Source organism: Lampris incognitus, chromosome 7 (assembly GCF_029633865.1).
Source record: "Lampris incognitus isolate fLamInc1 chromosome 7, fLamInc1.hap2, whole genome shotgun sequence".
NCBI classification, from domain to species: domain Eukaryota; kingdom Metazoa; phylum Chordata; class Actinopteri; order Lampriformes; family Lampridae; genus Lampris; species Lampris incognitus.
In genome coordinates this window covers 42,969,334-42,993,333 of record NC_079217.1, presented here as the reverse complement: position 1 = coordinate 42,993,333, position 24,000 = coordinate 42,969,334, and the positions used below count along the sequence as shown (strand labels likewise).

Here is a 24,000-nt window from a genome sequence, read left to right as displayed (position 1 = left end):
CCAGTCTGACAGCTGATATTCAAAATTATTTGTCTTATTGTTATCCCGCTCACAAAATAAAAAGCAGTTTCAGAAAATGTATCTAAGTATCAAAGAAGGTCAAATCAGCTCATCTGGATACAACGTTTATTGACAGATATGTTTTATCACACATCTAAGTGAGTTTCCCCAATGTCTAAATCACGGCAATCCTCCTGGCACTTAACAGCATGCACTACGTTGCTCTGTTTGTGCCGTGGGACCCAGTGCTTGGGGTGGACCAATTTCTGGCGCAGCGTGTTTTGGGGTTTGAAAGCAACTGAGACGTGGTGTTTGGGAAATACGCATCTCAGCTTTTCAGGCACTCCCTCCACATACGGAATTACCACTGGTTTAGGCTTAGACAGCTGTTGTCCTTCTCCTCTGTTCGATCATCTGGTGCACTGTTTGGGCATCTTCCTGTTTTTGACAAACGCCAAGTTAGGATAACCACACTTAACCAGGGCCTGTTTAATGAGGGATTTCTCCCCTTCCGCAGCCGCTGTGTCAGTGGGAATGCTGTCAGCTCGGTGGTACAGCATCCTAATGACTCCTAGTTTGTGCTCCAGTGGATGATGAGAGTCAAACCTTAAGTACTGGTCAGTATGTGTTGATTGATGGTAAACATCAACAATCAAATGTCCCCCATCACCAATTGCATTTTCACAGTCTAATGCCCCTTTTCCGGCACGATTCGACTCGACTCGACTTGACTCGACTCGCAGTGTCGTCTTCCATTACCGTAAGAGTACCCCCTCAGTGTAGTTGTTCTGCATTGATTTTGGTACCCGCTCCAGTTTTTTTTTTCTTTTAACCTCGACAATAGTGGTACCAGAGAAGTGGTAGTAGTTACCAAAATGTCGATACGTTCCAGTAATGGAAAATGAAAAAGTCGAGTTGAGTTGAGCTGATACCATGTAGTGGAAAAGGGGCATAAGAAGGCTAACCTCTTAATTTTTCACATCCTCCCTGGTGAACTTGATTTGGTTGTCCACAGAGATGTGGTCGATGAAACGTGGTACATCCTGAGATTTAATTTTAACCTAGGTGTTTTCCACAAATCTGAAACAATGGCTAGGTGGTGTCCCTGGATAGCACGTTAGAGCCCTATTTTCCATTTCCTCCATATACAGGTTGGCCACTATAGGTGAGACTGGGCAACCATAGCACACCCATGCCTCTGACTACAAAACGTCTTTTATTTACTTACCTGGATTATTGAGCATGCATAAATACATCTCATTAAGTAGTTCAAACAAAGTACTTATAACAACAACCAGATTTTCAAGTTGTCCACACTGTAAAACAATGAGAGAGAGAGAAAGAGAGAGAGATGTCCGTCCCTCCCTCCATCTCAAAACTCTCACATGGCACGAGCACTGCCACAGGGTCAAATTTTTGAAGTTTATAGGGTGAATTGTGCCTGTTCAACTTCATTGTTATTCATTAATTCCTTCATTGTACAGTGTTATTGGGCGTGTCACTTGTAACCTTAACTTCAGCAAGTGTGGCACCGCAGATTTTTATATGATGATGTTGACAATGGATTAAAATTCTAATAATGGCTGAAATATTAACTTACCCTGCAGTTCAAGAGCACGATTGGTCCACAATGTTATTTTGGGTGTGTTCAGAATTAGTTGATTGGGTTTCTCATTCTTTGATTGCAACTGGTAAACTTTACCCTCAATTACAGTCGGGTGCCCTTTGGTGTTAATTCTAATATTCTGAATGTGTTCCTCCACCGCATACTGTCACCCCTTCTGCCTTGCATGGGATAATATTGAGGGTGAATTACTCCAAAATATATCACTTATTTTCTCTGAGAATGCACTTATTTCTTCCTTCATGTTTTGGCGTTTTCCGGCTACTTCCTGGGTGCTTCTGAAAAGCTTGATGGGCGTAGCAATAGTAACTAAGGGGGGGGGGCATTGCGAAAGGTCAGTTCTCTAGAATGTCATCATATGATGTAGCATTAAAATTTCCTTTCACTTGAAATAAGGGGCCTAGCCCAAACCATCTCTCCTCCTCCACCGAACTTTACAGTTGGCACTATCATGCAGGTAGTGTTCTCCTAGCATGCACCAAACCCAGATTCGTCCGTCATACTGCCAGATAGTGAAGTGTGAGTCATCACTGTAGAGAATGTTTCCACTCCTGTAGAGTCCAATTGTGGTGTGCTTTACACCACTCCAGCTGATGTTTGGCCCTGTGCATGGTGCTCTTAGGCTTGTGTGTGGCTGCTTGGCCATGGAAACCCATTTCATTAAGCTCCTCCAAAGCAGTTCTTGTTGCTTCCAGAGGCAGTTTGGAACTCGGTAGTAAGTAATGAAACTGAGACCAGGCTATTTTTATGTGCTACGTGTTTAAGCGCTCGGCTGTCTGTTCTGTGGTCTTGTGTTCTACCACTTCGGAGCTGAGTTGTTGATCTGTGACGTCTCCACTTCACAATAACTGCACTAATAGTTGACCAGGGCACATCTAGCAGAGCAGAAATTTGATGAACTGACTTGTTGATAAGGTGGCATCCTATGACAGAGCCATGTTGAAAGTCACTGAGCAATTCAGTATGACACATTCTTCTGTCAATGTTTGTCCATAGAGACTGTATGGCTGTATGCTTGATTTTATCCATCTATCAACTATGGACATGGCTGAAATGGCTAGATCCACTCAACAGAAAGTGTCCACATACTTTTGGACATAACGCCGTACATTAACACAGGCATTAACCCTGGCTAAGGATTCCTTGCTAGGTAGAAGATGGTGTATATCTGTCATGTAGTATATCTGTTCTTCTGTTGGATGGCACCCGGGGCAGTTAAGAGAAACCATTTATTGGGTGAGTAACTCAGGGGTTTCCCAACAGCAGGCAGGTTCAGAAGACTGATTCCTGATTATAAACTTCCAGTAGCTCACATGCACATATCTCACACACACACACACACACACACACACACACACACACACACACACACACACACAGCTCAGACTCATGATGTTTGTGTGTGTGAGAGGTTTACAGTATCTCAAGTGTGTGTTTGTATGCGTATTGATCAGCTGAGACTGTGACAGTGGTTTAGTCACAGATGGTGTGACTAATCGGTCACAGTCTATAAATTGTGTCACACACTGGGAAACTCATCCACCAGTTGCCATGACATCCACTTTCAGTGACAGATGAGGAGGAATTGAGGACATCTTGAAAGATAAGCATCATTGCTTGGGTATTTCATTCCCCCATCCCTCTCAGTACCCCTATTTTAGGTCTCTCGTCCTCCGCTCTTTTTATTGTAATGCTTTTCTCTATGTTTTTTCCCCTTTTTCCTGTTTTTAAAGCTCTCACTTTGATATTTACCACTTTTCTATTCTATTCTATTTCTTTTTCTCTGTCACCAATTTCACCAGCATCTCAAGCATTAGTTGCCGTTACTACTTGCCTACTCTCACCACTTGTTTTCATTCACCTGCTGTCAGGTGGACTTCTCAGCGTTCCACTTGCCCTCTCTCTCTCTCTCTCTCTCTCTCTCTCTCTCTCTCTCTCTCTCTCTCTCTCTCTCTCTCTCTCTCTCTCTCTCTCTCTCTCTCTCTCTCTCTAACAAATCTTTCTCCTTTACAAGCTTTTTCCTTTAACCCCATTATGCATTGTGTCTCCTCCCTTGCCATTCTTCCCACCCCCAGCTCTACCCCCTTTCTTTGAACTTAGCTTTCTTACATCCCCACACTCCCCTTTCATTCTCTCTTTCTCAATTACCCTTTATTTTCGTCTTTTTTTTCCTGTCTCCTGAGCTCTTTTACCATTTCGTCTTTACCGTTCCATCTTCTGCTTCCCATCCTTGTCTCCCTTACTCAATCTTTCTCTCTTCTCTTTTCCTTTTCTCTCTCGTGGCATCCATTTTCCTCCCTCACCCTTTCTCTGTCTTTGGGCAATCTTGTTCTAATTATCCCTGGCAGGACATTCATCATTAGCAGCAACGCGTAAGGCTGAGGATCACTGCTGAGGATTTTGGTTAGCCTAAAAAAAAACCCCCCAAAAAATCTGATAATAGCCATACCAGTGAGGTATACATCCAGAGGTTTAATGGTGTTGAGAGAGTGTTTAATAAAAACCAGCTGGGTTGAATGTTGAATTGATTTTTTTCCCCCTTAAAATATGGCTGTAGACATAGCTAAGAAACAGCTCCTTTATTAGGAGTGTTAGAGTATGGACAGAGTTTGCAAATACATATTTTGATGATACACAGCTCTACCTTTCCACCCTAACTATCTCTGCTGCCAACCACTTAACTCAAACAAAGTGCCTCACAAAAAAAAAATCTTTGCTGTACTGCAGTGTCGTCAAGTCCCACTGTGACAAGACTGAACTATAAATCACTGGTCCTGAGTTTCTGTCAGCTCAGTCTTCCTTCCCCCGGCACTGAAAGCCAGACAGTCACTACATCCTCGTAGGTCCAGGATGTCCGTGTCATTTTTGATCCAACCCTTTTTTTTTTTAGCTCCATGTCAATCAATACACCAGAACATCCTTCTGCCCTCTTACAGACATGGCTCATCTCAGACCCTCCCTCTCCTTCTTTGCTGCTGAAATGCTCACTCGTGCCTTCACCACAAGCACTTGTTTACCATTGCACAAGCATAATTTGTGGCACTGCTGCCCAAGACCTTTAGAAACATCAATATATCTAAAACGCCCACCTACTTTCTCATTCCCATACCAGAGACCACTTCATTATCTCTCTTGTCTACTATATCATGGGGATTTTGTAATATTCTTTGAAAATAAAGTGCAATATAAAATAAAAGCATTATTCTCAATAATTGTGTTTTCCTGGAGGTGATGTAAAATTACTCACCGCACACTTTTTGGCGTCACATTACGGAATATCTCATTAAGATACTGTGTTTAAAAATTTGCTCATCACCTTAAAGACTCGTAAAACTCGCATAGATTTAAACTCGAGCTGTAGCTCTGCCCTTTCAACATACATTGAATTAAAGTAGCCAGAGGCCTTCTGGTCATTCCTCATGATTTAAGACTAAAGGAGACAAAGCATTTACTCTCAGGGTATCTACTGCCTTTTGCAACACTTTTTCTAGGAAATATCTTCTCCTTTATGGATCAAACTCTGTTGAATGATAGCAGTAAATGGTCATAAGCCAAGCTGATATCAACATTTGGAGCAAATTATACCACACTTATTTCAGACCAGGCACCGTGATAGGCTGAGAAGCATTTCAATGAGTGCTATCTCCTGATAAACTACAGTACGTCCTATCAAATCCTTTAGCTTAAAGATAATCAAGTTGCCAAATGCCCCAGCTTAAGCTGAGGAAGTCTGTGTTCCCATCAGACACATACACGTGTACATGGTACATGTCACCAGTCGGAGTGGAAAAAAAAAGGCTCCCACACATTTGTAAGGGAGCAGGCACATCCCACACTGTACTCTAATCACAGTTTATGAGCAACAGCAATTTAGAGGTTATCACATGCTGCGTCAGTGGGCACAGGGCAGAAAGCACTCTTTAAAGGAATCGGAGGTCATTCCTTAAGAAAAAATAAAGAAAAATAGATGGAGCAACTTTCTGTTAAATCAATTTAAGAGAGTATTTCCCATTAAGCTTTAAAATAATGCAACCATATGTCATGCAGTGCACTTAATTCATGCTCTGCTCCATGTCGGAATTGCTATTCTAAAAACTGCACACTAGCTGGTGTTCAGATAAATGCGTGCAACAACCACTGATGGGGAAACATGTTGCCTTGGCGTTGAGGAATATGCTGAGCCTCTGTCATTTCCAATTGTGTTCCATCAGGAGAGAGGTTATCGTATATGTCCATATATATCATAGTGCAGTACACTGTACCATATACTGCATAATTCTGCTATGATGGGCTTAACTAACGAATGGAGGAAATAGTGACTTTTAAACACAGACTGTGTGACAGCAGCATCACTAATTTAGGGCATGCTAATATGAGAATAAGCGACAAAATGGTAGATAAACAAAGGGACAGAATCACAAAGGACAATTAAACACAGTAAAACAAACACAAGAAGGAAATAAACAAGGCAAGTCAATCACTACACAGTACCCCTTACTGCTGTAAATCATTAACCCGGGTCTGAAGAGTAATGACTGCTTTGACTACCTATGAGGGTGTTGCATAGAAACACACATCAGATAGAACTTCTGTTGGGGGGGCGCCAGTAAACGTGTCTGAATTAAATTATTTTTGTGTAACCACTGTTTTTTTTAATAGTAAATAATAAATTAAAAAAAAAAAACAGTGAAATTTGTGCTTTACTGTGGGATTTTTAGCGCTGCTGTGCATGTATGGGTTTCGGCTCTTTAGTAAGTTTACTGACATCCACAGGGTAAAAACCATGTAAGGTGAAAAACATGGTAGGCTGGTCTTTGTACACTGTGATGTTGGCATATCAGACAAACAGCTGCAGATCATAATATTGATAATGGCTGTGTTTGATTTAGGTGTGCTAGCACTAATATTTGTCAATAGTACTGTCAATACTGGTTCTTTGGCACACCTAAATCAAACTGACTGTCACGCCAGGCACAGGAGTTGAGGACCCAAATGCAGACAGCGGCGATAAACTGGGCTAGAACAATGTTTTATTAATCCAAATGAATTTACAGACAGCAGGAACAGATGCCAAGGACAACAAGGAAGGCTCGAAACAGGACTTGGCACATCTGGCTACCAACAGTCAACGTGCATATGTGCGTGTTTTATGACCTGACAAAGCGCCAGGGCAACCAGGGGGAATATATACTATATATAGCACTGGGGAGCCAATCAGGGAGACTGGGCGCAGGTGAGCAGGGCAGAACAGAAAAGCCAATCAGGGAAAGGGAAACAGGTGAGTAAAGCAGGGGCAATCAGGTGAATGGGGCAATCATGGGGCAATCAGTGTTACTCAGGAAAATGGGGCACAGGTGAGCAGAAACACCAATCAGGATGGGGAACAGGTGAACCTTGATGGCCCAGACCACACAACCATGACACCAACCTTTTTAAATGGTCTAGGGTTAAGTTTCCCATTTGCACAAGTGCAGTTTCACATAATTCATTTTAAATGATTGTTGCCATGATGGTTTCTCATTGTTTGCTTTGTGTTATGTATGTTGTATGCATGCCTACTGATGAAGTATGCAGCGTAACCACACTATAATTTAAATTTTGCACTCACTGAAAATTGGCTTTACAAAAAAAAAGGCTTTTCCACTTTACAGAGGAAAGAAAATAAGATAAACCAAATTAATCCGTCACAGATCTGAAAGTTGTGAACTCTCAATTCAGAGATCTCTATCGCTGCTCCAAAGAAACACACAACACAAAGAGAGGTAGTAATTACATCACCTCTCAGATGAAGATAATACGCATAACGGCTTGCTTTAGATGGGGATATTTATTGACTAAATAATGGGATAAATGAGCATATATACTTAAACACAGTTGGAACAAGTAGTGAAAGAAATTAAAAATTAATGACTGAATGAATGGGAAAATAAATGAAGGGATGGACATGGTTCGAATAACAGAGGGGGTTAGGGGGGTCTGACCCCCCTAATTATTAAGATTTGGAACCACTCAGGGAACCTCCTGCTTCAAGAGCTCCACTATCATCCCAAGAAACCCTGTATCACAGGATTAAATGCCTACATGCCCGTTGCCCTAATATCTGTGGTCATGAAATCCTTTGAGGACTGGTGTTGGTCCACCTGAAGGAAATCACAGGCCCCCTGCTTGACCCCTGCAGTTTGCCTACCAAGCAAATGGGTCAGTGGAGGATGAAGTCAACATGGGGTTGCACTACATCTTCCAACATCTCAACTCCCAAGGGACATACACAAGGGTCCTGTTTGTAGGCTTCAGTTCAGTGTTCAACACCATCGTGCCAGATATCCTCCACTCCAAACTCACCCAGCTCACTGTACCAGCTCCCATCTGCCAGTGGATTAAAAACTTCCTGACAGACGCGAGGCAGCAGGTGAGGCTGGAGAAAATCACATCCAGCACCTGGATATTCAGTACTGGCACCCCCCAGGGATGTGTGCTCTCCCCTCTACTCTTTTCCCTCTATAAAATGACTGTACCACAGGGAGACCCATCTGTTAAATTCCTAAAGTTTGCTAACAACACAACCATCATTTGCCGTATCCGGGATGGTGGTAAGTCTGCATATAGATGGCAGGTTGATAAGCTGGCCCTCCGGTGCGGCCATAACAACCTGGAGCTGAACATGCTCAAAACTGTGGCGATGACAGCAGACTTCAAGAGGAGCCCCCCCACCCCCACCCCCCATACTCAACAGCATGGTGTCTGCGGTGAAAGCGTAGATTTATGGGTTCCACAATCTCCCAGTACCTAAGGTGGGCATCCAACAAAGACATAATCACCAAAAAGGCCCAGCAGAGGATGTATGGTTATACTTTCTCTGCCAGCTCAGGAAGTTCAACCTGCCCCAGGAACTGCTGATTGAGCGCTACACTGCAATAATCCAGTCTGTCCTCTGCCCATCCATCACTGTCTGGTTTGGATTGGCCACCAAACAGGATAGGCACAGACTACAATAGACAGTTAAGTCTGCAGCGAAAATCATTGGAGATTTTATTGTTTTATTGTGAGAAGCACTTTGTGTTGCATTTGTTTGTATGAAAAGTACCACACAAATAAAGTCTGATTGATTGATTGATTGATTGATTGATGCCATCCTGCCCTCCATTCAGGACTTATACATCTCCAGAGTCAGGAAGCAGGCAAGCAACATCACTGCAGACCCATCACACCCAGGTCACAACCTGTTACAACTCCTCCCCTCTGGAAGATATAAAAACAGTTTCTTTCTGTGGGCTGTCATTCAAACGAACACTTAACATTGTCAAATAAATCCAACTGTTTTGTATATACTGTACTTTACATTGTACTGGCACATTTTCTGCACCATTGCACTTTATTGCCTCTTATTTCACCTGTTTATGGTCAATCCTTGTGTATATATCTGGAGATTATTGTGTTGTTATTCTATGTTAAGTACACTGAGAGAGCGACGAAACTGGGGTCAAATTCCATGCTTTAGCAAAACTACATGGCCAATAAACATGATTTTGATTCTGATTTTCTTTTAAAAATAAAAAAAAAATCCCCAGAATATTCAAAGAAGATTGAATTAGTTCATCAGGATACAACATTTATTGACAGATACGTTTCATCACTCAACTAAGTGACCTCTTCAGTCTAAAACTGACTGCAAGTACCCCCACCCCTTATAAAAAGTCCAGTACAATACACCTGCATAACGACCGAAACCAACAAGTTTCATATACAAATATGGTGTGACCATTAACTAGAGTCTCAATTGCCATGTGTATTATTCACGGAGGATTTGGGAATGTTTGCAATCACAGCATTGTAAGATGGTGACAGATGTACTCTGAGCCCCCCCCCTCCCCCCTCAGTTCAGGGATAGTCATTCCCTCTTAACATAGAAGGCCTCTTTGACTCACCTGGAGTACACATGGCCATTGAAACTAGTTAATGGCCACAACTATATTTGGGCATGGTCGTTGGTTTTGGTCGTTATACATCTGTCGCCATCAATCCTCTGTGAATAGTACACATGGCCACTGAAACTCGAACGGTCACACCCATATTTGCACATGAAACTGGTCTTTGGGGCAGTTGTTATGCAACTGTATTGTTAATAAGGGTGGGGATACCTGCTGTCAGTTTATACTGAAGAGGTCACTTGAGTGGTGACGCGTATCTGTCAATAAATGTTGTATCCAGATGAACTGATTCAACCTTCTTTTTATTTTCCTACCTGGATTATTGAGCATGCATCAAGACACCCCAAAAATAAGTTTAACATTCATGTGATATGCTAAATATCAGATTTACACTGGATCAAAACACATATTTATTCATTTTTTATTGGTTTTTTTTTTACCCCCCCCCCCCCAAATTGTATCCGGTCAATTACCCCACTCTTCCAAGCCATCCCGGTCGCTGCTCCACCCCCTCTGCCGAGCCAGGAGGACTAAAGACTGTCACATGCTCCCTCCAATAAATGTGGAGTCGCCAGCCGCTTCTTTTCACCTGACAGTGAGGAGTTCCGCCAGGGGGACGTAGCGCGTGGGAGGATCATGCTGTTCCCTCCAGTTCCCCCTTCCCCCCGAACAGGCGCCCTGACCGCCCAGAGGAGGCGCTAGTGCAGCGACCAGGACACATACCCACATCCGGCTTCCCACCCGCAGACACGGCCAATTGTATCTGTAGGGATGCCTGACCAAGCTGATAGCACCTATTATTGACCTTGAAGTTTTTCCGAATCTAACAGTACCAAGTATTTGATATAACTCCTTGTAGTTTTTGAGATACAGCCATTTCTGTGTGTGTGTGTGTGTGTGTGTGTGTGTGTGTGTGTGTGTGTGTGTGTGTGTGTGTGTGTGTGTGAATATATATATATATATATATATATATATATATATATATATATATATAGTTGTTAGTCAAAAGGGTTACACATTTTATAATTTGTTACAAAAACACGAGTTGAAACACAGGTTCCTATGATCACATGTTCAAAAAAAATGTATCCACTCAATGACCAGATAGACTCAAGTAAAAATTCATTATATATACAAAAAAAAAAAGAATACCCAGAGAACTGGTGAGAAATTTAGCTCCATGACCATGACTGTGTCTAAGGCCATGAAGAAAGGCAAGAGGCTTCAACCCCAGATAAGGAGCTGTCAAGAAGCAAAGAATTGTTGAGCAACGTTATGGATGATAAATGAAACTGCTATACAATTGCATAATTTAAAGTTTTAAGTCAATGTCCAAGTTAAATATGGGCCAATACACCAAGTGAGGCAAAATGGTCCAATCTGTGCTTGGGTCGAAAAGGGTTAATATAAACACACACACACACACACACACACACACACACACACACACACACACACACACACACACACACACACACACACACACACACACACACACACACACACACTCATCTCCCATAGTGCCTGACTAATTATTTAAACCAGGAGTGTCCGGGGTCACTTGCTGTCATCTTCATACCTCTTCTGCTATATTTAGACCTAATAAGTGGTAATTTTTTCCATTTTGGCTTTTCACTACACACCCACTGAGCCAAAGATAAGATGCTTGACATTCCTTTATAAGCTCCTGTGCGAATAACTCATAGATAATTGTATTTTTGCAATTTTGAAATATCTGCAGGGGGAAGGCTGCCAATTAATTTAGACCATCAGTTGTCTTCAGCCTCCAATTGCTCGTGTTTTTATGTTCATTATGCATTGCAGGATAATGTACTCCTCAGTGTGGGGAATCTGTTGCTGTCTCACGTACCGTCATTTGTGATGCATCTTTCCATCACCTCTAACTTTCCATTTTACCTTTGTCTGCAATTAATTCCTCCTACCAAGATCCCTCAATCGGTTTTGTTTCTTCTTCTTTTTTGTCTTAATAGAGATGTGTGTAGGGCAGGAGATCGAAGAAGAGAAGAGGAGAAAGAGGAAGAGGCAGAGGAGTAAAGGAAAGAGAAAAACACGGAGAGAAATAGGATAACATAACAAGAATGCAATAATTAAGAGCTCCATAATTACTACTCTGTCTGCCTGTAGAGTGGATATCATTATGCCCCCCCCCCTGCTCTCTCTTGCTCTCTCTCTCGCTGTCTCTTTGCTTAGTCAATAAGGGCCAATTGGTATTTAATTCTATTTTTGCATAATATTTTTGAACCCTTCGGGAGTATGTGACTTGAACCACTTTTTTTTTAAGACCTTTTTGGATTTTTTAATGTAAAGGAGTTGCTTATATTTGATGTTGTGAAATGGATATGTCATTGTAGAGTTTTTGTTTTATGTAAAATGAAGACTTGTGTCACATTCTCGCTCTCTCGCTCTCTCTCTCTCTCTGTGTGTGTGTCTGTCTCTGTCTCTCCTTGTAATATTCCAATCAGATCATCTTAATAATTGTGTTTAATAATACCCGATGTTCCGCGCTCTGATCTTGCGACACATAATGAAATTAACCTTGAGAGGTACAGGGAGGAAGCAGTCCCTGCAATCATGAAAACACACACACACCCACATGTCAATGCATACACATATGCAACACATGCTCACTACAGAAGAGAGAGAGAGGGAAAGAGACAGACAGACACATGCACACATGTATGCACACACACACACACACACACACACACACACACACACACACACACAAGCCCGTATTAATGCAAGAGCTTACTGGGGCTCAAGCCCCGGGGCCCGACAACGTGAGAGGGGCCATGAGGCTCGGGGTCTTCTGTATCTGTACTACCGACTGATGTGTGTGTGTCATGTGTGTGTGTGTGTGTGGCAGCCACTGGCTGCCCTTGAGGGTGGGGTGCTTAATATCTGACAAATCACAATGTCAGACCCGTTGATTGACGGGTCTGACAGTGATATTAGGCTACCAATCACACGTATGATGTGCCTGTCAAGGCTGTCATTATTGTCCAATGAATGACTTGCTGTTTTTTCCAAAGTATCACATTCATAAGTCAAAATTTAGCCATTCTAAACCCCTATTTTTAGTTTTTGAAAATGACACCAAACAATACATTAAGACCATCAGTGACTCGAAAAATAAGAAAGCTGCGAAGACTGTCTATTTTTGCAATCTATTTAATGTCTTTATTTGAAGATTCCCACTGGCTCCATTAAAATAGTTTTTTTTTCCTGTTTTATTGTTGGTTTTATTAACAACTCTGTTGTTTGTATTTGTTGTTCTTGTTTGACAAATATATTTGAATACTGAATATTGTATCTTCTATACAACTTGTTAAAAATAAATTACTTGCTGTTTTTCAACTGTATACAACAATAACGTTACCACTCAACTTTCAACTTGCTTGCTGCTTGAAACTTGCTGTCTGGAAAAAAAAAGACATGCCTGGAAATGTGAAAGTGGAGCTCAAAAAAGGAAAAACCAAAGAACGAAAGAGCAGCGGGAGTCAGTTATTAAGAAAAATCCCCAAACTGACTGGATATTTCAGAGCTGCAAGCCCCGACTCTGAGGCTGAAAACTGCTCAAGTGAAACCACAATGACGTCGAGGACACCAGCGGAATTATCACCTGCTTCTACTGGTTAGGTATCTAGCTAGCTAGGTCTTAATGAATTTAGCAAAGCAATTATTATGCACAATTCCAGATAGTTATGAATTTGAGCTGTAAGCTAGTTAACATTAGCTATGGTGCTAGGCTAACTACGGTATTTATAACCGTCCATCTCAGTCTAGCTGACTAGCATTAGCATTAATGTGCTGGTGACATTTTATAATAAGAATTCATGATACATCCTGTATTAATTCATGTATTAAATCATCAGTCTCAAGCATTAGTGAAGCATCACTTTACTACTTTACTTTTTTAGTGTACAAAGTAACTATGAAGTAATTACAGAGTAATTATAAAGTGTTACCAATAAGTTAGAGTTTTAATTTAGCCTGTCTAGTCTAATTTCATGGTGGTGCTTTTGTCAACTCCCATACGAGATGACACTGGAGCCTCAGAATCACAATCTCAAATCCTGATGGCAACAGCTGTAGAAGAACTCAGCCCTGGGATATCAACAGCAGCTGATACTGAACCCGACCATGGTGACCAACTGCAAGCTGTCCCAGCCCCAGAACCACCTGCCACAGTGCCTGCATACACTAGCACAGACCCAGGATACTGGGCAGAGATCAATGGGGATGTAGTGAACTATTGGGTTAGTAAAGGACCGATCCAGTGCCAGAATCGGGAGGCTGACTTTTCAGGATCAGAACAGCAATACAAGCATCAAAAGAGAAGCTTTCAAAAAGTTTATTTACCTGAAAACATGTCAACGGTGACTCTGTACCCCGTGATTGGCTACTCTACTCACCATCAAAAGGCTGTGTGTTTTGCTTTGTCTGCCAGTTGTTTGGTAACAGTGAGCAGAATGCTTCCACGTCTGCCAGTTGTGGTTTTAACAATTGGAAGCACGCAGGAGAGCATGTTGTTGAGCATGAAGGTTCAGAGGCCCATCGCAAGAGCATGCTTGTGTGGATCAACAGAACCACGGAGAAGGGACAAATTGATTTTGGACAGCGTCAACAATTTGAGACTGAGTACCAGTATTGGACTGAGGTGCTAAAAAGGGTCATAGCCACTGTGAAATTTCTGTCTGAGCGTGGGCTGCTTGCCTTTAGAAGGGACACACACACATTTGGCTCACCCAATAATGGCTATTATTTGGGGTGCTTGATATTGATCAGTCAGTTCGACCCATTCTTGAGGGAGCACATTGCACGTTTTGGGAATGCAGGCAAGGGGACACCGTCATATCTTTCCACAACAATTTGTGATGAGTTTCTTCAGTTGATGGGAGAACAAGTTCTGTCTGAAATTGTAGATAAAATTAAAATAGCCAAGTCTTTTTCCATTAGTGTAGATTCCATTCCAGACGTATCACAGACAGACCAGCTCACTTTTATTTTGTGCTATGTGTCCCCAGAGGGATCTATACAGGAACGCTTTGTGAAATTCCTGCCGATAAACAGTCACACAGAGGAGTCTATTCCTGATGCTATTCTCTCTGTTATGGGCGAGTTGGGCATTAACATTGACAATTGTCAGGACCATATAAAGGCATGCAGGCATGAATAAGGAACATCAATCCACTGACTGAATGGGTGCATTGTGCTGCACATACTCGGAATTTAGTTGGTGTAAATACAGTGAACTGCTGCCTTCAAAAAGATGAGTTTTTCACGTTTGTTCAAAGTGTATTCAACTTCCGCTTAAACTCTACTTCTCGGTGGCAGATTGTCACGTCAGGCCTCGAACCGAATGCAAACAGGAGAATTCAGACTCTGAAGTCATTATCTGACACAAGGTGGTGCGCCCATGCACAGGCTACCAATGCATTATGTCTGAATTATGGCAACATTCACAACTCGCTTCTTAAAATCGCAGAGGAAGCTAATCAAAACATAACCACACACACAACAAAGCTCTGGCTCTTTGCAAGCAAATGGAAAGGCTAGAAATAGCTTTCCTATGCAATCTATGGAACATTGTGCTAGAATGTGTCCAGAAAACAAGCATCAAAATCCAAGAAGTTGAGCTCGACCACTCCAATGCAGTGAAATTGGTACACTCATTGAGGGATTTTATCGCAGATCTACGGGATCAATTTGACAGGTTTGAGTCTACAGCAAAGGAGCTGTCACTGAGTGTCACAGAGACTTACAAGGCCGACACAGTCAGAGGGAGACAGTGTAAAAAAAACATCAGATCATGATCATCTGAGCCAGATGTTGGAATGATAATGACCGGCCGACAAAAATTTGCAGTGGATGTTTTCACTGTGATCATTGATAAACTTGTGGCAGAACTAGACCGGAGGTATGAATCCTATAATGCAATGAATAGCAGCTTTGGATTTCTAAATAAAATTCACATCATATCATCTCAAGAACTTCGTTCAGCAGCTACACTGCTTCAGATCAAATACCATGCAGATTTACAATAGGACTTTGTTGATGAAATAGAGCAGCTCAAAGCATTAATCAGAAATGAAGAAAATACAAGTGTGCGGGCCTTGCGTCAATTAATAAGTAAGAATAACCTCTCATCAGTTTTTCCAAACATGGATATAGCCCTCAGGATTTATTTAACTCTCCCTGTAACCAATGCCTCTGGAGAGGCTCCTTTTCAAAACTTGGACTTGTCAAGACAGATTGCACTCTACAATGAGACAAGAAAGACTCAGCCACTTAACACTGATGTCATTGGAAAGTGACATTGTTAGAGCCCTGGACTTCACTGCTCTAATCAAAGCCTTTGCCACACGTAAAACCAGAAGGGAGTCATTTTAAGGGTAAGAACGGATTTTAATACCTGTGGTTGTTATTGATCGATTTGTGCAATATTCTTATGCTTGCACTACTTTTGAGTGGAGGAACAATGGACAGAAGGATGCATGCAGGCTTCACTTGCGAGTGTTATATGAGTTTGTTTTTAGACACTGGACATTTTTTTGTGGCAATTTAGACTGTATGGCACTTGAACTTGGTAGGCAAAGCAAAGGGCTTGATTTCATCTGTTTGTGTTTGTGTGTGTGTGTGTGTGTGTGTGTGTGTGTGTGTGTGTGTGTGTGTGTGTGTGTGTGTGTGTGTGTGTGTGTGTGTGTGTGAACTGCTATGAAAGGAAGGATAAGTGGAATTAGTGGAGGGCGACGTCGGCTGCTTCTCTCTCTCATACCAGCAGCTGGCAATGTGTTAACACGTGTGTCAGATATTATGATATGAGACTAGATCTATTGCCTTAGATTTTGCGATATGGCATAAGTGTTATCTTTTTCTGGTTTTAAATGCTGCATTACAGTAAAGTGAAGTAATCTTCTGATTTTACCAGACTGTTCTATTATTTTCCTTTATTCACTTAGACATTATATCCATCATCAAAGATAACATAAAATAAAACTGCAGTCTTAAGTGACTGTTGATGGGGGGGCTTGAAAAACTCATAGCCCCGGGGCCTATGTTACTTTAATCCGGCCTTGCACCCCCCTCCCCCTCCCCACACACACACAGAATGAGATAGTAGAGGAGTAGTATTTTACAAGGTTGATATATGATATGAGTAGATTCATGAGAGGATGCAAATGAATGCGCGTATCTTTTAAGCATAAGAGACACCTGGATGGAAAACAAATGTGAGTATACTACTTCCTACTGCAGCAGTGGCTAACCATGTGCCATGGAGAGCCATGTGTATGCAGGTTTTTATTCCAACCCGACTCCACACCTGGTGATTTCACTGTTACATTCTTCTTCTTTGGTTGAAGGGTTGCTAATCAGCGAACTCACCTGGTGTGGAGTCCGGCTGGAATGGCTCTCCATGGTACATGGTTAGCCACCTCATCCTACTGCACGGGGTGTTTTTCATATATTTTATGTGGTCTCTGTGTCTATTTGTCCCGTGATGTTGTGAGATTAAAAACCCCATAACATGATGTGAAAAGGGTTGGAATTATGGGTATATGTGCAAACATAAAAGCCAAGCCTTTCATTCTGCATGAGGGATGGAGGATTTGTTTAATTTATACTTGAGAAGAGTTTTCATAAACACGGCACTAGTCTTGTGGCACATCAGCACCCAATTAGTACATTAATTAGTATATGAATTGTTCATTTAGAACAGAGAACTGCACAGACAGAGGAATGTCCACTTTTGTTTAAGCACCAATCGCAGGCAGTGGGCGACTACAAAGGCGATTGATGGTTTTTAAACTCACAAAAAAGAACCGGAGTCCTATTCCATTATTGCTGTATTCATATTGCTGAGGTATTCAGGCAACCTGACTTGCTTTGAAGATGGTGATGCCTCGGACCACTGTTTGCAAATTTATTTTTGTTATTTTTCCTTTCAACAGATGGATTGGTGCAGCATCAGCAGTAATGCGGACATTGCACCAGACCGTTGTGGTGAAGAGGGAGCTGAGCCAGAAGGCAAAGCTCTCAATTTACCAGTCAATCTTCGTTCCAACCCTCACCTATGGTCATGAGCTGTGGTTAGTGCCTGAAAGGTTGAGATCACAGATATAAGCGGCTGAAATGAGTTTCCTCCATAGGGTGTCTGGGCTCAGCCTTAGAAATAGGGTGAGGAGCTTGGACATCCGGAGGGAGCTTGGAGTAGAGCCGCTGCTCCTTCACGTCGAAAGGAGCCAGTTGAGGTGGTCCGGGCATCTGATTAGGATGCCTCCTGGGTGCCTTCCAATGGAGGTTTTCCGGGCATATCCAACTGGGAGGAGACCTCGGGGTAGACCCATAACTTGCTGGAGGGACTACATGTCCAATCTGGCCTGGGAATGTCTTGGGATCCCCCAGGAGGAGCTGGAGGGCGTTGCTGGGAAGAGGAATGTCTGGAGTTCCCTACTTAGCTTGCTGCCACCGCGACCCGACCCCAGAGAAGCGGCTGATGATAAGATGAGACGAGATGAGAGATTTTTCCTTTCCACATTGATCCTAAAACACCGTTATACCAGCATCACTGTTTAATCATACATAAAATCCTCTGCTGAAAACATGGAGGGAAACTGGCATGTGGTGGGAACATGACATTAGGCATAGATTTAACAAGTCCAGACTGTGTCCACATGAGAGGTAGAGCCAATCCTGGAGCATACACACTTGATAGGGGTGGCAAAAATGGCATTGAAAAGTTGAGTCTGACCAAGGCCTAAGAAAGGGAAAGGGTTTACCTTTATCTGTGAAATGGTTTGGGCTTGTGTGTGTTGAAGTGACATCATCGTACCTCCTCAGATCATGGAGTTAAGGATTCCTACATGAGATATAATGCCTTTATTAGTAACATATTTTACTTTGTATATCCACCATGATATTTGACATATACTACATATATGCACACACACACCGTATTTTAAAATGATTCAGTGTCCACTTTTTCAGGGTCAACTTTTAGTCACATGCTGTTATGGGCTGTGTAATTCTTCACAATGAACTTGCCTCATCACACATGTGTGACGAGGCAAATGTCACACAGTTGTTGCTGGTCATGCAGGCTTTTCTCAAGCTCCAAATTTCTATAAATGTGAGCAGGCCAAATTATCTCTATTATAGTCTGGCATCTGGAAATTTTTATTTGAAAAGGATGTAGATTGTAAAAGTAATTAATTTCAGTGGGAGCTAATTCCTGTCGGTGTTGTCACACTTTACCTATTGAGCGATCAACAACTAGAACCACAATGAAAGGTCAGCACAGCACAGAAATAATACAATGCCAAAAACTCTATAAATGGACTGCCAAAAATGGTAAATTATACAATTTAGGTTGTGGTACTAAAGTGAAACATCCTTTGAAAACTGTTGTCAAAGGGGCATCATGAGGGAAGTCCGTTTTTAGCTCCTAAGCGAATTGAATATAACTAGAACTGGAATTTGCTCCAGAACCACATCAATTAATTAAAATCATTAATAAATAGGCATGGGATAAAATTATTATAATTTTAATCCAATTGGGCTTTTGTGCTGGATAGCTAAACAGTAGATTAAAACTGACGATCAAAGTTAAATATGGTTGGCTACAGAGAATGGAATTAAACAGGGACTGGACAGAAGTGCGGGAGTTAGACATGTTTTGTAGTTAAATGGGACAAGGAAAAGGTTGTTAAAGGCTTACATGATCAGAGGGAGTCATCAAATATGAAGCGTAAGAATAAAGACAATAGGAGCAATATACGTGGTAGAACGTGGTAGAATCAGAAACAAATGATTAATACTATTTATTATTATTATTGCTGCTGCTGCTGTTGTTTCTATTGTTTTTGTTTTTTTTAATTGCAATGATTACAGAGAGCTAAATAAGTACAAAGAAAGGAAGTGCAGCATATCTAGGTCAACAATCTTGGAGTATTTCCGACCCCATATAATCTCAGGAGTGCTTATTGCTATCTTCTCCTCTCACTTATAAGAATGAAACAAAAAAGAAAACAACCTTAAAAAAGCATATGAATGGAGGGAGGGAAGACAGCGGCTCAGAATCTAATCAAACCAAGGACACTTTGCTGATTGCCTCTTCAAAAACAAGGGGGAAGAAAATTGGTTTGGTTTGTTTCTGTCACGAAGGCAAGAGACAATTGATACTAAAAACGGTTAAAATGTGGCCGGGGAGAAATGAAAGGAGCTTAAAGTAAAATAACTAAATTACTCCATTCACAGAATGCAGCAAGGGAACAGTGAAGGGGTAATCTTCAGCGTCAATCCCATTCTTGTTTCTTGCGTCTTCCACCTCCCCGTCCCACACTCCAACAATTACAGAGCTTTTCTAAATCCATCCCTCCATTCTCCATCCAACCTCCCTCCGTCTTGCCCTCATTCCTGTAACAGTGATAAAGATCTAAACAGAGAGACCCACCACAAAATTGGACCGCTTACAAGACATATTGCCAACTAATAGATTGGACACACTACTGTGTTTTCTATTTATAGGATACGCCTGTGAGAAAAGAGGCATAATTTTTCTGCATTAAGTAATTGTAAGAAAATTTCAGTTTAATGAATATGAGTGAATCAAGTCTCCCCTGTCCACATTTTGTTGACAAGTCACTTGCAAGTGTACAAGTTTGGTGTTTGCCAAACGTTTTAGTGCCAGCTTGGAGTGTTATCCTACAAATAAGGTGTGCCAGATTTTTACCAAAGTGAAATACAGCTAAGCACCATCTATCTCTTTCCTTCCTCTACTTACTCAAGAAGTCAGGTGAATGTATAAATAATTTTATTGGAGGTGTGGGAGTCGACACTAAAGCAATGAGGAGGAGATTGATTGTCTCAAGAGTACATCCGGCTCAGCCATGCGCCACAGCCCCACAAACAACATTAGCGGCATTAGCAATGACAATAACCACCACCACCACCACAAGGCCAGCATCTGAAATGTTAAGTGCCATTCCAGCTAATTAAAAAATAAGTAAATCAGAGCTTAATGAGTTGTAATAGTAGATAATTGCAGAGTTGTTGGTGTAACATGTCTAATTGGCTTGTATTGCTGAGATAATGAGAAAAGTTTGATTACTTTATGCTAAACGTGTTAGCAAGGTAGCAGGTGTTGTTTCAAAGAGGTGTCATGAGCAATCTCATACCTCACATCTCAATCTCGTTATTCAGCATAACAGACTGAGAGAAAACTCTCTCACTTTCTATTTCTTAACCCACTGTCCCTAATTATACTCATGTGCCAATGGGATTGGGTTTGCAGTTCAGTTAAAATGTCATTTAGATTATGATATGGGGGAAATCTATCTTTAAATGCAGTCTGGGGTGCCAGCTGTAGGATTTGGTTGCATTCATACTCTATCTATACATGAACGATATAGTCACACTTTATTCTTGACTTTAGAGTGCTTTAGTGACAGATGGCCCACTATGAGGCACCTGGATGTTTGTTTATTGGCATTGGCATTGGCATGAGCAATATCTATGGTGGAGAGAAATGGCTCTAAAATGCCCATACTATATCGAGCCTAACTTCTGTTACTGAAAATCACCAATGTCCTTGGTTGTCTGATGTAATCCCTACTTTATGTGTTCATCGCGTCATTGCTGGCCATCAAAAGCAGTTTAGACACATTTGTGCTACAATAGTCACACTGAGTGAGCCAGAGCAGAGGACAAAGAACGCAGAGAGAATACGAGAAAAGTAAGCAAAAAGAAGTGATGGAAAAACATGGAGTGATACAATAAGGCAAGGCAGTTTAAATGTTAAAGCACATTTAATACACAGAGGTAGAGTCAAGGTGCTATACAGAGAAGTTAATAAAACACAATTCAAAGTAAAAATGACGCAATCGAAGAAGAGCAAAATAAGATAAAATCTTTAAAAAAGTAAAACATAAAAAGTACAAATAAACAAATAGATTGGAAATAATATTGATATAATAATAATAAGGCCTTGCATTTTAAAAACAATCACTTAAAGGCGCTTGAGAATAATAAGGTTTCAGTCTGGATTTAAAAAACTACAATGTCAGGCAAGTGGTATGGGCTCAAACGCAGTCCAAAACTCTAATGAAAAAGAAAAAAAAGCTGTTTATTAAACAATTCAAAACAGCAGCGCATTCACGTAGACTACTAAACAAAACATCCAGACTTAGCAAAGACTGAGAGCTGGAAAACGTCAGGTAACAGGATGGGTTGAAAACCCAAGAAAGGGGCATCCGGGTGGCGTGGTGGTCTATTATGTTGCCTGCCAACACGGGGATCGCCGGTTCGAGATCTTGTGTTGCCTCCGGCTTGGTTGAGTGACCCTACAGATGCAGTGTCTGCGGGTGGGGAGCCGGATGTGAGTATGTGTCCTGGTTGCTGCACTTGCGCCTGCTCTGCTTGGTCGGGGTGCCTGTTCGGGGAGGGAGAACAGGGGGGGGGGGATGGAGAGGGGGGGGGTGTTGTGTCATCCAATAAAGAAGCGATCCTTATTTTTAACTCTCTTTATTGTCCAGCCTCTCACTCCAGTACATTCTCGTCTCCCTCACTTCCTGTCCCCCTGTTCTCGTGATATCTTCCACTATACTACACCTTTCTCTTCGTTAGAGTTACAGTTGTCCTTACTTTAACATCAACGTAATAAAACTAATGATAAATGATAAATTAAATGTCTTGGTTTGTTTTTTTTTCTATTCTCAAACATAACCATAGACATATTTGAACATTTATGTTAAACTAATTTCTATATTCTTAAACCAACTTATGTCAAACATGTTCCAATTCAATCTAAAATCTCAATATTCAATAAATCCACTTTTTTTTAAGCTAACTTAAAACAGATTCGGTTTCTTTCTCCTATGTGTCTTAATTAAGTGTCGCTGTATCGGGCTGGCTTCTTGATAATTCTGCCACTTCTGGTAACACTTAGATTATCTGCCACAGATACAGCTTCCTGTGGGCACTCTGCTGGAGCGCTCAGAACATCCCGCATGTCCAAAACGCCGGCATTTTCACCTGCATCTGCTGGAACTCCAACGTCCCAACCGTGCTTCTGCTGGCACAGCAGCATCAACGTCCATTACCACAGGAGTGTGGTGAAGATGTTTAACATTCCTTGGGATCCTGGATCCATCTTCGGTTTTTGTGAGTTCAAAGGAATAGTCTGAGGTGTTTCTCAGGAGTACATGAGTGTCTCTGAATTTAAAATCCATTTTACCATATCTGTACTGGCAATGTACACCAAGTCTCCAACTTTGAAGTTGTGTTCCTTTGCTTTGCTTGTCTTGTCAGCATAGTCTTTCATTCTGTATTTATATTTTATTCTGTATTTATTATTTATTTATGTATTTTATTCTTGTATTTATAGCATAGTCTGTGTATTCTCGGTGGTGTTTTTGAATGTCCTTTGTCTTTTCCTCTTCTTCCACCAGGTTTGGTAACTTGGTACGAATGTCTCATCCAAACATGAGCTTGGCTGGTGTTGCTCCTGATGCTCTCTGTGGTGTTGAGCGATATGCTAGAAGAATCTTTGGGAGTTCCTCTCTCCATTTCTTTCCTTCACTGTCAGTTGCTCTGAAGGCCTTCTTCAGGTATCTGTGAAACTGTTCTATTTTACCATTTGATTTCGGATAATACGGTGATGTGCGTATGTGCTTGATTCCATACGTTGTTAGGAAAGATTCAAATAGCTGCCCAACAAACTGCTTGCCATTGTCTGTGATAACCTCGAGTAGAGATCGTCAACAGGGGGTCCACGACCCCTAGGGGGTCCTTGGAGTTACTGCAAGGGGTCAGCCAAATTATTTGATCCCAAACTTTTTTCTCCCAAAATTATGGCTGAAAATACACAATAACATAAATATAACCTATAATAAGCAAAGATAAATCTTCCTATTCGTTAAAAAATTACAACATTGAAGATACCTATGAATCCTCATGCAATAATGTGATCACCCTGAAAGCCAAGCACCAGCTAGCTATCCTATGCTAAACAACTCTATGTGCAGCGCCAATAAAACACTGGAAATAATTGCATGCCATATTAGCTAAATAGGTACGTATTATTAGCCTAAGTATACGGCCATTCTTACATTAATTTGATCTACAATGGATCACTTTGTAACCTCTCGACCAATAAACTCTGACAGACCCTGCACTTCATGATGAACCCCTGTTGAAAGTTCAGAGGATGAGGCTAATGCACCTGCTAACAGTCATGCTACAACTGCTGCTAAGCACAAATGAGAGAAGCACCAAAAATGTTCAGAGAATTATCTCAAGCTTGGATTTACCTTTAAAAGACTGAGGGCATTGAATTACCAATGTGTGTAATCTGCTCTGCCGTGCTGTCAAAACTGCAGCGCCACTTGGAGACAACCCATATTCACTTGAGAGAAAAACCAGTGGAAT

At 41.5% G+C, this 24,000-nt stretch overlaps 1 long non-coding RNA gene across 1 annotated transcript in view; it reads right to left on the bottom strand.

Moving 5' to 3' along the window:
* LOC130116188 (uncharacterized) overlaps nt 1-24,000 on the bottom strand; it is a 53,614-nt gene that overhangs the window by 18,306 nt on the left and 11,308 nt on the right. Inside the window, exon 3 of the long non-coding RNA XR_008810548.1 lies at nt 18,354-18,433. This is a non-coding gene — a long non-coding RNA (uncharacterized LOC130116188). The remainder of the gene's footprint in view (nt 1-18,353; nt 18,434-24,000) is intronic.